The sequence below is a fragment of the Paroedura picta genome, chromosome 2 (genome assembly GCF_049243985.1).
Source record: "Paroedura picta isolate Pp20150507F chromosome 2, Ppicta_v3.0, whole genome shotgun sequence".
NCBI classification, from domain to species: Eukaryota; Metazoa; Chordata; class Lepidosauria; order Squamata; family Gekkonidae; genus Paroedura; species Paroedura picta.
In genome coordinates this window covers 177,941,509-177,956,704 of record NC_135370.1, presented here as the reverse complement: position 1 = coordinate 177,956,704, position 15,196 = coordinate 177,941,509, and the positions used below count along the sequence as shown (strand labels likewise).

Genomic DNA, 15,196 nt, shown 5'->3' with positions numbered 1-15,196 from the left:
TACTGCTTTTTGTGCCTAACACTCATTGTCCCAGTTTTGCCAAGAAGGTAGATGAAACACTTGGAATCCGTCCATACAAAGATTAAGAAGATGCAGATTCCCTTCCGTGTTTCGTGGTGGTGAGTCACCCATCCGTCTTCACGGTCCCAAAGAAAAATGGGGACTGGAGAGCGATGAAATTTCTCAACAGGCTCAAATGTTTCAAGATCAAAAAACTGAGATCAATAACAGATTCACTGTGGTCACAAAAGTCTCTGACTTTCATAGATCTCACCAAGGCCTATCTCCATGTTGTAGTCTTCCAAGGGCATTGCAGGCTTCTTCACTTCTATGTAGAAAACAGTTGCCTGCTATTTGGAACTCTACCTTTCGGCTGTCCACCACCCTGAGGATATTCTCGAAACTGTTTATCAATCCCGTTGTTACCCTAAGATGTCAAGGCATACATTTGCATTCTTATTTGCATGACCTGCCCATTCATTCCAGCTCAAGTCAGCAGTCACTGCTGGACATGCAAGAAGCTATCAATCAGCTTCAGAGTTATGGATTTCCAGTAAATCTCCAGAAGATCACTATCAGTCCCACACAGAGATTCAAGCATCTAGGGTTGCGTATGGAAACCAGCTTAAATTGTCTGTTCCTCATAGAAAAGAAAATCAAAAAGACCAAAAGCATGAAGGTTGTAAATCATAACAAGTCATCATCTCTCATGAATCTCACTATTAGGAGTCTGTTTCTGTCCAACATAGATGTGATCCAGTTGGGCAGAATACATTCTTGGCAATTGCAACTATTCCTGCAGAAGGCAAGATGCCTCAAGAAGCATCTCCTTGCAATTCCAATACAGTCTGGTATGGTGGATAAATGAATAGAACCTCAAACTAGGGAATGTCAGATGGAGTTCTAACACAAGGCTAGTGATCTGCCTCAGAAGGTTCCCTTTCAGTCAACCTCTTAGAATTCCGGTCGATCTGTCTAGCCCTCCTACAAGTCTAAGATTGCATAGCACATTGCTATGTTCTAATACAACTGAGAATGTGGTAGTCAGGACTTATATAAACAAGCAAGGGGTAGTCCCGGTCTCTTAGAATCATAGAATAATAGAGTTGGAAGGGACCTCATGGGTCATCTAGTCCAACCCCTGCACTATGCAGGTCACTCACATCCCTATCGCTCATCCACTGCAACCTGCCACCCTCTTGAGCCTTCATAGAATCAGCCTCTCCATTGGATGGCTATCTATCCTCTGTTTAAAAATCTCCAAAGATGGAGAACCCACCACCTCCCGAGGAAGCCTGTTCCAGTGAGAAACTGCTGTAACTGTCAGGAACTTCTTCCTGATGTCTTCTACACAAGGAAAACTTTCAGATCCTACCATGGGTGAAGAACCTCTTGTCTGCTCAAGTTGAATATATCCAAGGGCCGTCCAACAAAGTGGATATTAAGTCATGTTGTTCAGGAGGGGGAATGCTCCCTGAAAGACATGGTCAACCTGATGGTGAACTGTTTTTTGGGTTGCTGCTAGTAGACAGTCATCTACAAATCACCAAGTAGATTGCTTCTTTTCTAGGTACCACCATGCGTGGGTGTAATAGGCATCTTGACGTCTGACTGAACAGATAATCTGACGTATGCCTTTTCTCCAATGCCAGTCCCCTGGAAGCTTTAGAAGTTCAGACAACAGTAAGCAGAAATCTTAGCTTCCAGGCATCCATTAAATATTATTTTACATATTTTGAAAAGTGTGAGAAGTTTCACTGATTTAAAATGCCTAGTCCTGATTTCCTATCTGTATATGCTTTTCTGGACAGAGAGCTGAAAAAGTATTTATCAGTGTTTGGGAGGTTTTAGGCCTGGAAAACCCAGCAGCAGATGACAAAACCGACATGATTGGTAATCTGTTAAGCACTTAGTTAAAACATGATTGCCTTAGCATAGATTAATACCTTATTGGATCAACTAACTACTTGATCCTCTAGGGAAAGATATTGTTTTAACTTACTTTGTGGTTCTTATTAAGAGCAACTAATGCAGCAGCACATTGGACTTAAGAACAAAACTATTTATTTCACTTTTTCCCTGCAATATTTAAGTGGTAGTTGTATTAATAGACAGAAGACCATTTTAGAGTAGTTCAGCAGCTCAGTTGCTGACCAAAATGCCCCGAGCAAATTTTTGAATTTCACTTTGGATAATTTTTCACTATCGTTGACGGAAATGAACAGCTGTATCAGTGCTGGGGTTTTCATAGTGATTTGTGTAGAAGGTGGTTTACATACAAATACAAAATAAATATAAAACCCCCAATACAATTGACAGTGGCACAAAAGACAGTCTAGATTCCCCTGCAGACCCTTAACTCAGCTGCTCCATGTCCTCTGTAAACCGCCCTGAGCCATGAGGGGAGAACCATATATAAACGTAGGGACAAATGAATGAAATCCACCTCATGTTGGCTCTTTTTCTTTTCTTCAACATTTCCTGGCACAATTATCTTTTCCAAAGACTCTTCTTCTCACATAGCCTCAGTTTAGCATTTTGTTCATGTCTTAAAAGTACATATAAAGTATTTTAACATCTTGATAATCAAGCAAACTGATTTCACCTTCTACACAAATCACTATGAAACCCACAGTAGAGAAAAGTGGCATATAAGAAACGTCTCTTCATCATCATTTTGTTTTAAAAGTAACCTTAAGTTAGCAGTCACACATTTCGCAGTAGCAAACATAAGCCGAAAAAGCATTTGCTTTAGTGTGACCCCAATCAGATCTTGCTAGGTGAGCATCAAGCTTTCCGCCCTGCCATACCTGGCTTCCTCTCTCTCTTCAAGCAGCAGCTGCCAGTGAAATTGAGCCGGGCAGGGGGGAGCAGAGTAAATCTTCAATACAGCAATTGTTCTCGAATTCAATGTTTCACACTAAACATAAGGATTTGTACATCGGTGACAACACATCCATCCTAGCATATTCTGTGTCTGAGTTCTATTATTATATGAGCAACATATTTGTAAAACTCCTCCTCCTGAACCATTTAAAATACCTTAAGCGAAAAGATCTTTTTAGCTTTTTCTTGCAAGAGAAATGATCCCGCTCCTTGATCGGTGTGGTTCTACTTTTCTGGCTCTACCTCCTTTTAAAGATTTATACATTTTTACTTTGATTTCTTGGAGCAACGTGGGCAAAAATGTGAATGTGGTTGAACCGCAGGCTTATATAATGGCTTTACGATACTTTTAACTTCTTTCCTAGCGCTGAATGGCTGTTTTGGTGTTAACAGCAGACTTAACTGTACCCATTTTCAAAGAGCTAGGTTGGTGATTTTACATATATATTATCTGCCCCGAAATACACAAAGCTGCTTCACTTGAAGTCAGAACCAGGGAGTGCCAGCCTCAGTATTGGCTCCTTATCTGACAAAGTGAGCTATGGCTTCAGGTTGATGTTATTCACGTCACCTACTAGCTCAACCTATTAAGATGCTTGGGATTGAACCTTGAGGGTCTTCTGCATGAAAAACAGGTCCTTTGCTGCTTAGCGGTATCCTCCCACTGGTCCTAAGGACTGAACATTACATTTGAGATTTAATGAGTTAGATGGGAAAGAAATGGAGGTAGTGACAGATTTTATTTTCCTGGGCTCCAAGATCACTGCAGATGGGGACTGCAGCAAAGAAACTAAAAGATGCTTGCTCCTGGGGAGGAAAGCTATGGCAAATCTAGACAGCATCCTAAAAAGCAGAGACATCACCCTGCCAACAAAAGTGCGTTTAGTCAAGGCCATGGTCTTCCCAGTTGCAATGTATGGCTGCGAAAGTTGGACCATAAGGAAGGCCGAGCATCAAAGAACTGAGGCTTTTGAACTCTGGTGCTGGAGAAGACTCTTGTGAGTCCCTTGGACTGCAAGGCGAACAAACCGGTCAGTCCTAGAGGAGATCAGCCCTGACTGCTCCTTAGAAGGCCAGATCCTGAAGATGAAACTCAAATACTTTGGCTACCTCATGAGAAGGAAGGACTCCCTGGAGAAGAGCCTAATGCTGGGAGCGATTGGGGGCAAAAGAAGAAGGGGACGACAGAGAATGCGGCGGCTGGATGGAGTCACTGAAGCAGTCGGTGCAAACTTAAAAGGACTCCGAGGAATGGTAGAGGACAGGAAGGCCTGGAGGATCATTGTCCATGGGGCCGCGATGGGTCGGACACGACTTCGCACCTAACAACAACTTTTGGGTTATTTCCATATGATTCATCCTTGTCCATTATTAATCATAATTTCTTCAAATCCCTTTAGGCATAGTCCTTTAGTTGCCTTCCCCAGAACAGTGTTCCAAGTTTGAGTCTCTCTGCTAATATGTTAGGCAGCCAAGACTGAGGTAAAGAACTCATTTCACTTATTTTCAATTAGGTATATTGCAACAAACTTTCTTCATAACCCATTTCCATTTTTTGTCAGCACCTGGCAATTAACCATATAGAAGAGAATCATAGAGTTGAAAGGGACCAGACATGCCATCTAGTCCAACCCCTGATTAATGCAGGATCAGCTTAAAGCATTCCTGATAAGTACCTGTCTAGCTGCTGCTTGAAAACCACCAGTGAGGGGCAGCTCACCACCTCCTTAGGCAGCCTAATACCCTTATATTGTTCCCAATCTCCAGCCAGTATCTTTCCACCCTTAATTTAAACCCACTAATGCCCTCCTCTGCCTTTCAAATACTTCAAGATAGCAGTCATATCCCTTTCAGTCTCCTCTTCTCCAGACTGAACATTCCCAGGTCCTTTATCCTTTCTTTGTATCTTTGTTGCTCTCTTCTACCCCCACTCCCTCCTACCTACGTCCTCCAAAACTGGACACAGTACTTGAGGTGTGGCCCGACCAGTGTGGTATACAGCAATACTATATCTTGCAATTTGGATGTTATGCATCTGTTGATGATATACCCCAAGACAGCATTATGTTTTTTGGCCATTGTATTACACTAACTGCTAATATTCAGCTTACGGTCCACCCATCCTTGAAGATATGCCTTATCACAAGTTATATTGACATAGTACAGCCTATGGTAAGAGTCAGCTTGGTGTAGTGGTTAAGAGCACCGACTTCTAATCTGGCAAGCTTTGTTTGATTCCCCGTTCCTCCTCCACCTGCAGCCAGCTAGGTGACCTTGGGTCAGTCACAGTCCTGATAGAGCTGTTCTTACCGAGCAGTAATATCAGGGCTCTCTCAGCCTCACCTCCCTCACAGGGTGCCTGTTGTGGGGAGAGGAATGGGAAGGTGACTGTAAGCCGCTTTGAGACTCCTTCGGGTAGAGAACAGTGGAATATAAGAATCAGCTCTTCTTCTATATTGAACTGCCCTAGTAAAGTGAGCTAATGCCTCAGTGGTTACAGAACGCGGTCCAATTGTTGATAAGGGTGAAACATCAAGCATGCATTGCATCAGTGTTTAAGCCAGCTTCCTATTTTCTTCCAGGCGTGATTCAGGGTGGTGGCTTTGACCTATATAAACCTTTTATGATTTAGGCCAGTTTACGTAAGAGAACAGCTCCTCGGCTATTGCGTCATAATCTTTCTGAGCAGTTAAGAACACCCTTCTAATTATTCTATCTTTGCGTGACATATGGAGAACAGAAGCATTTGAGCATGCGCTCTCAGTGTCCGTCCCTTAACGCAGGGAGAACGTGCCACAGCCCTGTGCCAGGGCAGTCAAATGCATTGTGGAGAACTCGCTTCTTCGCTCATCTCCGTGAGTAGAGTTGGTGAACCCGGCTCGTTCCGGTTTCATTCACAGGGCCTCTGGGGGCCTTGCTGTATTATTGTCAGTTCTTGGGTGAAGGGAAAAGAACGTTGCGAGGGCAGAAATAAAGTTGGAAAGCTTAAACATCAGAGCATGAATGCCACAGGAAGAGAATTAAGGAGGAAACATCACGGAAGCCGGATATTGTTATGGGGGAAAGGAGCCATGGATAAAGAGTGTGCATTACTGATGTGTTCACGTAAACATGCTGATAACATTTGTGGAAGGAAAGCGGAAGAAGTACTTTGTGTGTTCAACAAAAGCAAGAGAATCCGTAACAAAAACACAGAACATTCAGTATGATAGAATAAGAGAATACCTGAAACGTGTTTCCTGGAACAAGTAGAGGCAGAACCAATTTAATTTTTTTTTAATTGTCATTGGTATGGCCTCTGCTGAAGAAACTATCCATGGATCAGCATGAGCCTGCCAAATACCACCATGTCTCGCACTTGGTGTTTTTAGGGAAGAAGAGGAGCTAGTTCTTATATGCCGCTTTTCTCTACCAGAAGGAGTCTCAAAGCGGCCGACAAATCGCCTTCCCTTTCTTATCCCCACAACAGACACCCTGTGAGGTGGGTGAGGCTGAGAGAGCCCTGATATTCCTGCTCGGTCAGAACAGCTTTATCAGTGCTGTGGTGAGCCCAAGGTCACCCAGCTAGCTGAATGTGGAATGGGTTGGAAAGAGCTGCCATGGACCAACTGACAGCCTTCCTGGAAGAAGCTTCAGCCCTAAACCCAGCCCACTCAGGATTCTGGTCTGGCCATGGGATTGAGTCAGCTCTGGTTGCCCTGATGGACAACCCCCATCGCCAGCTGGACCGAAGCAGTTCTGCACTACTAATACTACTTAACCCCTTGGCAACGTTACTAGCTGGCCCCCTCGCCGACAAGTGAACAAGCCCCCAGCCAGAGCCCAGAGGCCCCTCCCACCATCAAATGCACCCACAGAAAGAACATGGAATCACAGAAATTGAGTAGTTGAATGAGGAATGTTGAGCGTTAAAGTACAAACGGCTTTCTTCGATACAAGTTCTCATTGTGGGAGATGCTCTATCAGTCAAGATGTTGGTTGTATTGTATTGTTTTATGAAAGTTTCCAATGTGAACCGCCCTGCGCCAAAAGGGAGGGTGGTATATAAATACGCCCTATCGATTAATAATTGGGAAAAAAACATTTCTGACAAAGGATATGAGTCATCAGTTTTCCCTCTTAAAGGCAAAAATCCTACTTTCTCCGTGATGCTTGTTGATAGTCTCAGATCCCGCTGGAACTGAATAAATCAGGTCCCCGTGGATTCATTTGTCAGTTGGGTTCTCCCCTCCAATGGGGAGGATAGGTGAGTATAAATCCTTCTCCTCCAGGTGCTTTAATTACAGGGGCAGTCAACCTGTGGGTCCTCCAGATGTCCATGGGCTACAATTCCCATGAGTCTGAAAATGACACTCCTCTTCAGGTCGCCCTCTCCCCAGAAGTCTGATTTATTTTAAAGATGAAAATAGATATTAAGCTCATCCCCTCTTGACCATCTCCCTGCTGAAAATTCCCCTCCCCTGTGTAAGCTGTTCTTACACCCACTATGTAACAATTGTGTGCCCTCATCTGTTTTCTTCAGTGGTAGCTAAAACAACGTCTGGGTAAAGATTTTCAGCACAAAAATGGGGCTTGAGGTTGCTTGACTTTTCCCCACTAAATAATAGTCTGAGGGGTTGCATCCTGTTAAATAACAGGAAAAGGTTGGTAAAGGTTACCATGGAGCTGCGTTATGTTTACTTCTGATCCTGTCAAGACTCAGTGCTGTTACATTCTGTGTCACTTCCTCCCTCCCAGTTACAGTGCATGAGCGATAGGGTTGGGAGTGTCCTGACTAGATGACCCAGGAGGTCCCTTCTAACTCTATGATTCTATGATTCTAAATTCCGTCTTAACTTCCGAAGAAGAAGTTCCTGACAGAGGGGTTTTTCAGTGGAACAGGCTTCCTCGGGAGGCGGTGTGTTCTCCATCTTTAGAAATTTTTAAGCAGAGGCTGGCGAGCCATCTGACAGAGAGGCTGATTCTGGGAAGGCTCAAGGGGGTGGCATGTGACAATGGATGAGTGATGAGTTTGTGAGTGTCCTGCATAGTGCAGGGGGTTGGACTAGATGACCCAGGAGGTCCCTTTCAACTCTGTGATTCTGTCCTAATACCACTTCAGGTTTTGTATAAATTGTTTGGGTGACAAACATTGCATGGGACTTGGCCATAGAGGCATCTGTAGGAGTACACAAGATCTTTTCAATTCACCTTTGCAGGAGCTTTTGAAATTTCAAAAAGCAGGGATCTGGCAGTTGGGGAGATTCCTTGACAAGATCGGGAACCGCCCAGTAGGAACTTCCTTCTCTGTGAGCGACTTGGAGTAGTAAAAGATGTTTTGAACCTTTGTGGGGGAGGCTGTTCTGAGTATTAAGCTATGTTTAGAAGAAGAAGCAGAAGAGTTGGTTTTTATATGCTGCTTTTCTCTACCAGGAGTCTCAAAGCGGCTTACAATGGCCTTCCCTTTCCTTTCCCCACTACAGACACTCAGTGAAATAGGAAGGGCTGAGAGAGCCCTGGTACGCTCGGTCAGAACAGCTCTATCAGGACTGTGACTAGCCCAAGGTCACCCAGCTGGCTGTGTGCGGAGGAGCAGGGAATCAAACCTGACTCACCAAATTAGAAGCCACAGCCGCTCTTAGGCATTACACCAAGCTGGTTTAGTTTACCAGCTGAGAAGAGTTGGTTCTTATATGCCACTTTTCTCTCCCAGAAGGAGTCTCAAAGCGGCTTACATTCGCCTTCCTCTCCCCACAACAGACACCCTGTGAGGGAGGTGAGGCTGAGAGAGCCCTGATATTGCTGAAGAAGAAGAGTTGGTTCTTATATGCCACTTTTCTCTCCCAGAAGGAGTCTCAAAGCGGCTTACAATGACCTTCCCTTTCCTCTCCCCACAACAGACCCCCTGTGAGGGAGGTGAGTATGAGAGAGCCCTGATATTACTGCTTTGGTCAGAACAGCTTTATCAGTGCTTTGGCGAGCCCAAGGTCACCCAGCTTGGCTGCATGTGGGAGAGCGGGGAATCAAATTACACCAAGCTGGTGCTCTACAGCACTGACTGGGGTAGGGGGGCAGTGGCACTGCCAGAACTGACCACAGATTCCTTTTAGCCCCACTGCACCACTGACACTCAGTACTAACATCTCAGGACTTGCTGTTCTTTCCCTCCTGCAGCTAGAGAGCTAATATGGTGGGAGGGAGGGAGGGCGGCGGCAGGAGCCCAAACACCATTTGTGTTCCACAGCACCGTCTCCTCGCTTCTCCTTTTTCTCCTGGCATTGAGGACAAAGTAGGCTGAGAGGAGAGCTAAGGACAGAGGCAGCATTGGCGCTCCCCGGCTTCCTTTTTCTTCTCCGTTCCTCCACCCCCAGGCCAAAGCCTCTTGGCATCGCTTGGCTAGCTCTCCAGGCAGTGGCTGAATGTTTTGAGATGTCCTGAATCTCTTATGTGGGGTTACGTCTGTGGATATTTAAGTCCCTGTCACTTTTTCTAGTCCTCCAGTTTTGCTCCTTTATTAGAAAGGTCTCCCCTCTCAGTACATGGCCCTCATCTACAGATTCAACGATCCACGCATCTTGGGATCCTGTTCGGAATTAAGTATAAATCCTGCTTTACTCAGTGTGGCTTGCAAGGATCAGAATCAGGTGGATTTTTAGCTAAGGCATCCCTTCTTCTGTTGGCCTAACTGATACTGTTAGAAGCTGGAGATGATTGTTGGCGGGACCATGATTGTTGGCGGGAGCATTCGAGGTGCCTGCATGCTTCTTGCTCCCCTCTTCTTATTCCGGGTGACTGGAAACTGCAGAGGGCCACTGGTCAGAAGGAGCTGGGTCTAGGCCTAGACCAGTGGTTCTCAACCTTCCTAATGCTGCAACCCTTTAATACTTCCTCCTGTTGTGGTTACGTTCTGCGGGAGAAAATCTGTTGGTTGTTCCCGGCCCTAGGGAGGCACGCCTGGCCTGGGCCAGGGCCTTTTCGGTCCTGGCCCCTGCCTGGTGGAATGAGCTCCCGGGAGAGCTGCGGGCCCTGCGAGATCTTCCATCGTTCCGCAGGGCCTGCAAGACGGAGCTCTTCCGCCAGGTTTATGGTTGAGGCCAAGGCTAACATCTACGCCCCCCCCCCCCCACGGGACCTGGGATTATGGGACCATCAGCACCCCCTTTCCACCTGCTAGTAAGGGAGGGAGAAGTTGACTAGCTGATCTTGCCATGTTAGCTTGCTAACTAATAATTGTTGGTTGTATTGTCGTTAATGGATTTTATGGGGGTTTTAGAATGTTGTAACCCGCCACGTGCCGCAAGGGAGTGGCGGGCAATAAATCGAATAATAATAATAATAATAATAACCCCCCAGCCATAAAATAATGCAAATGTCTGCTCTTTTCTGCTCTGTCTCGGTCTACCCTGCAAGACTGTTGTGTGGATGGCGCCCCCCCCCGGCCAAGCTGCTTGCCCCACCACAACCCCTGTGAAAGGGTTGTCCAACCCCCAAAAGGGTCCTGACCCCCAGGTTGAGAACCACTGGCATAGACGCTTCCGGAGGTACGCAACAAATACCTGCATTTTTATGTCGCCTTGGATGAAACTAGGACTCGCTCGCCAGCTCACTTGTTTGCTAACCCGGATTTTGCCGATTTTGCCTCCTCGCTGTCTTCGTATAGAGTTGTGAGCATATGGTTAAAAGAAGTTGCCATGGCAGAGCAGCCCAAGATACCCTGTTGATCTTGTGCTATGATGACATTGGCCATCTATTCCTACGCTTTCCTGTCTGAGGGGTGTTTTAGAAGCTATATTTAACCTCCAGCGTTGGCAGCCTCCACAAAGCATGCCTGCAATCCCCGGAATATCCTTTCTAACAATTTGTCATCACATCACCTTATAGCGTGCTAGTAGGCAGTGCGGAGAATACTTGGGGGTCTTCGTCATATCCTTTGGTATACGTTACCGTTAAAATCGCCGTTCTGATCTCTCCTCTTGGCAGCCCTAGCCGTGTTGATGGGTTGTTGTTTTTTTTATAAGGAAAGAACATAGCTGTATAAAAAGACCCACATAATATTTGACGATTTGTGCGCAGGTACAAATACCTAGAGCCGGCAACATTAGCCCCATATTAAAAGAACATGTGTCCTGCTTCCATAAACAAACTGATGATAACATTGGACGCATCATGCGGTTGGTTGTCATGGAGTAAATGCGATGTCTGAAAATACCTTCTCCGCCACTTTGGAAACTTTTCCATTACTCAATCCTCATTAAAGTGTTTTCGTTTTCCCGAACCTGCTAGTTTGGGACTGCAGCTAGGCTTACAAAAGCCACGCGGCAGAAACCAGCAGCAGGAGGGAGGTGATGCACACACAGTCTTGTGACATCTTGGTATATCTATCTGTATTAGTATTTTCAACATGCTGTCCTGAGAGAGCCAGCTTGGTGTAGTAGTTAGGAGTGAGGGCTTCTAATCTGGCAGTGGAACGGCTTCTTGAGTTCTGGCCCCATTGGCAGACCTGCTGATGGCACCTGGGTTTTGACCGCTGTGGGATACAGGGTGTTGGACTGGATGGATCATTGACCTGATCCAACATAGCTCCTCTTACATTCTTAGTCTGGGACAGTGATGCTCCATCTTCTTGGTGCTTGAAGGGAAGGTGGACCTCTTGACAGCATTGTTGACTGTGTGACACAGAGTGCTGGACTGAATGGGCCATTGGACCGATCCAACATGGCTTCTCTTATGTTCTTATGTCAGGGGAGTGATGCTTTTGTATTCTTGGTATTTTGGGGGCAACAGCAGGAGGGCTTCTGGAATTCTGGCCCTGCTGGTGGAGCTCCTGATGGCACATGGGTTTTGGCCACTGTGGGACACACAGGGTGTTGGACTGGATGGACCAATTGGCCTCATCCAACACGGCTCCTCTTAACAGCAAAAATGCATGATTTCTAGTCTACCTATGAGTAACTGCATTGGCTTACATTCATGTCTTGCTACCTGTCTTTTCCTGTCCTCCATTCCCCTAACTTCTGTTCTCCCCAAGGTCACGTACAACCTTATGTGTACTAATAACAGTAATATACTCATGGTAATAACATATTTGTGTCAGTAATATACTCCAAGTCTGTACTCTATCACAATTATATGACGTATGTTTATTGTAGGCTGAACACTGTCTCCTGCCGATCTGACTTACACAATAGTGGCAGCTACGTTTTAGCCTGCAATACTTGAAATGGGGCGATTGTATCTTGGCTTCCTCATCGATTAATGAGGGCAGATGATTCCCACTAAATAATGCAACACACGGAGACATCTCCACAGCAGCATACGTGAGATGTACAAGACTGAGAAACGTGCAGTAGTGAGAGAAATGACTGATTAAAGGTGTACATATGAAAAAGCCCCATAGTCTCATTTGAACGGTAAGTAACGGTGGTCTGAAGTAGGGTTGGGCACTTCGGCGGCCATTCGCACCCGAAGCAGCCAGTGGCGCAGAAGGGAAGGGGAGGCATGGGTGCGGGCGCTCCCCCCCCCCCCCCGCTGGCTGCTTCGGGCACGAACGGCCGCTTCAGACGCCAAAGTGCCCAACTCTAGTCTGAAGTATTGCCAAGTTATGCCTACATTTTGTTTTGGGATTTGGCTTTTCCGAATCCATCTCTTGCTGTACACTTGCTGACAGTGTAATGTAGTGCAGGGGTAGTCAACCTGTGGTCCTCCAGATGTCCATGGACTACAATTCCCATGAGCTCCTGCCACCAAATGCTGGCAGGGGCTCATGGGAATTGTAGTCCATGGACATCTGGAGGACCACAGGTTGATTACCCCTGATGTAGTGCTCCCCTTTACCCAGTTCCCCCCCTTTTTGGTACACTATTAATGCCTGAATCGTGCATTTTTGGGAACAGTTATATCAGTATATTGATGATCTGTCCAACAGGGAAATTAATACTGTTTAATTTATCTTACATTTGAGCATCAAGGATTTGATAATTGAAACAGATTGACTATTCTACCTGGTTGTCATTTGTTTAAAAAAGGACCATTTGACAGATCAACCATGTGTTATTACAGCACAGTATAGTCTAGAACAGTGCTAACCAAAGGGCACATTCTACCAGAAGTCCATCTACTTTGTCTGCATTCCATGCAAATGCCACAGGGGAAGACATACGTACCTTGGGCATCCAAGTCAATATTTGTCAGGCATTACAAAGTGGGCACTACAGTAGCAGCAGGCGCATCCTTAGGCCAAACAGTGCTGCAGCAGGTGGTGTAGATAGATTTGTATTTGTGTTCACAGTCGGGGCCCTCCCACTGGACATGTAGCTTTGTGTAACAGCCCATATGTGTCAAGATGGCCTCTTCATCTCAAACAAAAACGGAACATTGGACTTCCATGAATCACAGAATCATAGAGTTGGAAGGGGCCATACAGGCCATCTAGTCCAACCCCCTGCTTAACACAGGATCAGCCCAAAGCATCCTAAAGGTTCCTTTCATTTGAGAACAAGGGGGATGTTTCAGATACCTCCCCCCCACTAAGCTGTTTGTATTTTTTGCCTCCAGGGGTGCGGAATAGATAGAACTGTTTGTTTGCCTCTTTCTGTTCCTTTAAGTATTTATTTTATTGATGTATACATTTGTACTTGTGTGCCACCTTTCCCGGAGGGCTCAAAGCTGCTCATAACAATAAACAGTAAAACAATAACATTTGCATGTAAATTCCTAAAATACAAATTTATGTTAAAAATCAAATGATTCCAGAAGGACAACCTCCTCTTCCAGCGAATGAGTTCTTGATTATCGGTATCATAGAATCATAGAGTTGGAAGGGATCTCCAGGGTCATCTAGTCCAACTCCCTGCACAATGCAAACTCAGAATTACCTGCCCACCCACAGTCGCCCCAGTTTCGTGCCCTTCATGCAAAATCTCCAGAATCCATCCTGGCCTGGAAGGAATTCACCTGCCACCCCACAGCGACAATTAGCAATTCCCTGGATATCCAAGCAAGGGTCCCAAGGGACAAACGCTGGCACATCCCTTCCTGCCCACCCACTCCCGATCTGCCTCAGTTCACAAAATCAGCATTTCTATCGAATGGCTATCTAGCCTCTGCTTAAAAACTTCCACCTCCCAAGGAAGCCTGTTCTACTGAGGAACCGCTCTGTTAGGAACTTCTTCCTGATGTTTACCCAAAAATTCATTTGAATTAATTTCACCCCATTGATTCTGGGTAGGTGGTTATTTTATGGTATTTCTAGGCCTCAAGCATAGGCCTAGCAGAATAGCTGCATCTTACAGGACCTGCAGAACTGTCTAAGGTCCTGCATGATCCTGATCATACCGAGTAGAGCGTTTCACCGGGCCAAGGCCAGAAAGGCTGTGACCCCTGCTTAAGGCCAACTTAACTTTTGGGGGGCCGGAGACCTTGAGCAAATTTTGCTGAGTAAATCTTAATTTTCTTGGGGGGATGTAGTGGAGCTTTGTTCTCCCGATCAGGTTATTTCAGAAGGAGGAAGATGGAGGAAGGCTCTCAAAGTACACAGAGTAGTCTCTTTAGCAGCCGTGTGGAGCCTCAGAACTGAAGAGGTTGGGCACTCCCTTCCCCAACGGGATGGAAAGAGCAATCTAGTTCCTGTCTCCTCGGATGATGGGAAGAGGAATACCCAGATGTGCTAGAATATTATCCTCATTCTCAAACAAAAGGAACTTTCCCGATGTATCCAATATTCCATTTCATCGGTCCTTTCATTTTTGGGGATGGATGTATAGGAGTACAATTTCAAGATCTCAGAAGAAGAGGAAGAAGGAAGAAAAACTCAGGAGAGTACTTTACTTTGTATAATCACAGTAATTCACAATTTCTGTGCCACAGCTTGTACCTGACTTATTAACTGCAATTAGTATCACAAGTGGCTTCTTGTTTTGGCTGAATTTGGAAATCCTCGTTCATTAGCACCGCCCTTCTCAGCCTCCTACATACAGAGTTGGCCACAGAGAGCAGCAGAGAAAGTTAGTAGCTATGGTGACATTAGGCTAACCGTAGTGCTTTTGTAGGACACACCTCCTCTGTCTGTGCTTCTTTCCCTGCTGTTGATGACTCATCAAGCAGGACTCTGCAACTCTAGTTTCTCCCAAGGCAGAGAAATGCAAAATTGTTATGAAATATAAGAACACTAGTTTCAAAGCCCCTTTATAAAAAGGGGTTTTGAAAGGGGGGTTGCCTCGGGCGGCGGTCTGACGCTGCGCGAGGCGCTTCGCGCCTCCCGCAGCCTCAGACCGGCAAGGAGGGAATCCCCAGCAGCCGCGCTTCGCGCGACTGCTGGGGGTTCCCTCGGGCG

General features: G+C 45.8%; 1 protein-coding gene across 3 annotated transcripts in view; it reads left to right on the top strand.

The window, feature by feature from the left end:
• PPM1A (protein phosphatase, Mg2+/Mn2+ dependent 1A) overlaps positions 1–15,196 on the top strand; it is a 53,384-nt gene that overhangs the window by 13,854 nt on the left and 24,334 nt on the right. The window contains exon 2 of one of the 3 annotated variants that reach the window (XM_077323943.1): positions 12,015–12,275. The exons of the other annotated variants lie outside the window; for them this stretch is intronic. The gene's annotated coding sequence lies outside the window, so the exon portion shown is untranslated. The remainder of the gene's footprint in view (positions 1–12,014; positions 12,276–15,196) is intronic. 3 annotated transcript variants of the gene reach the window in all.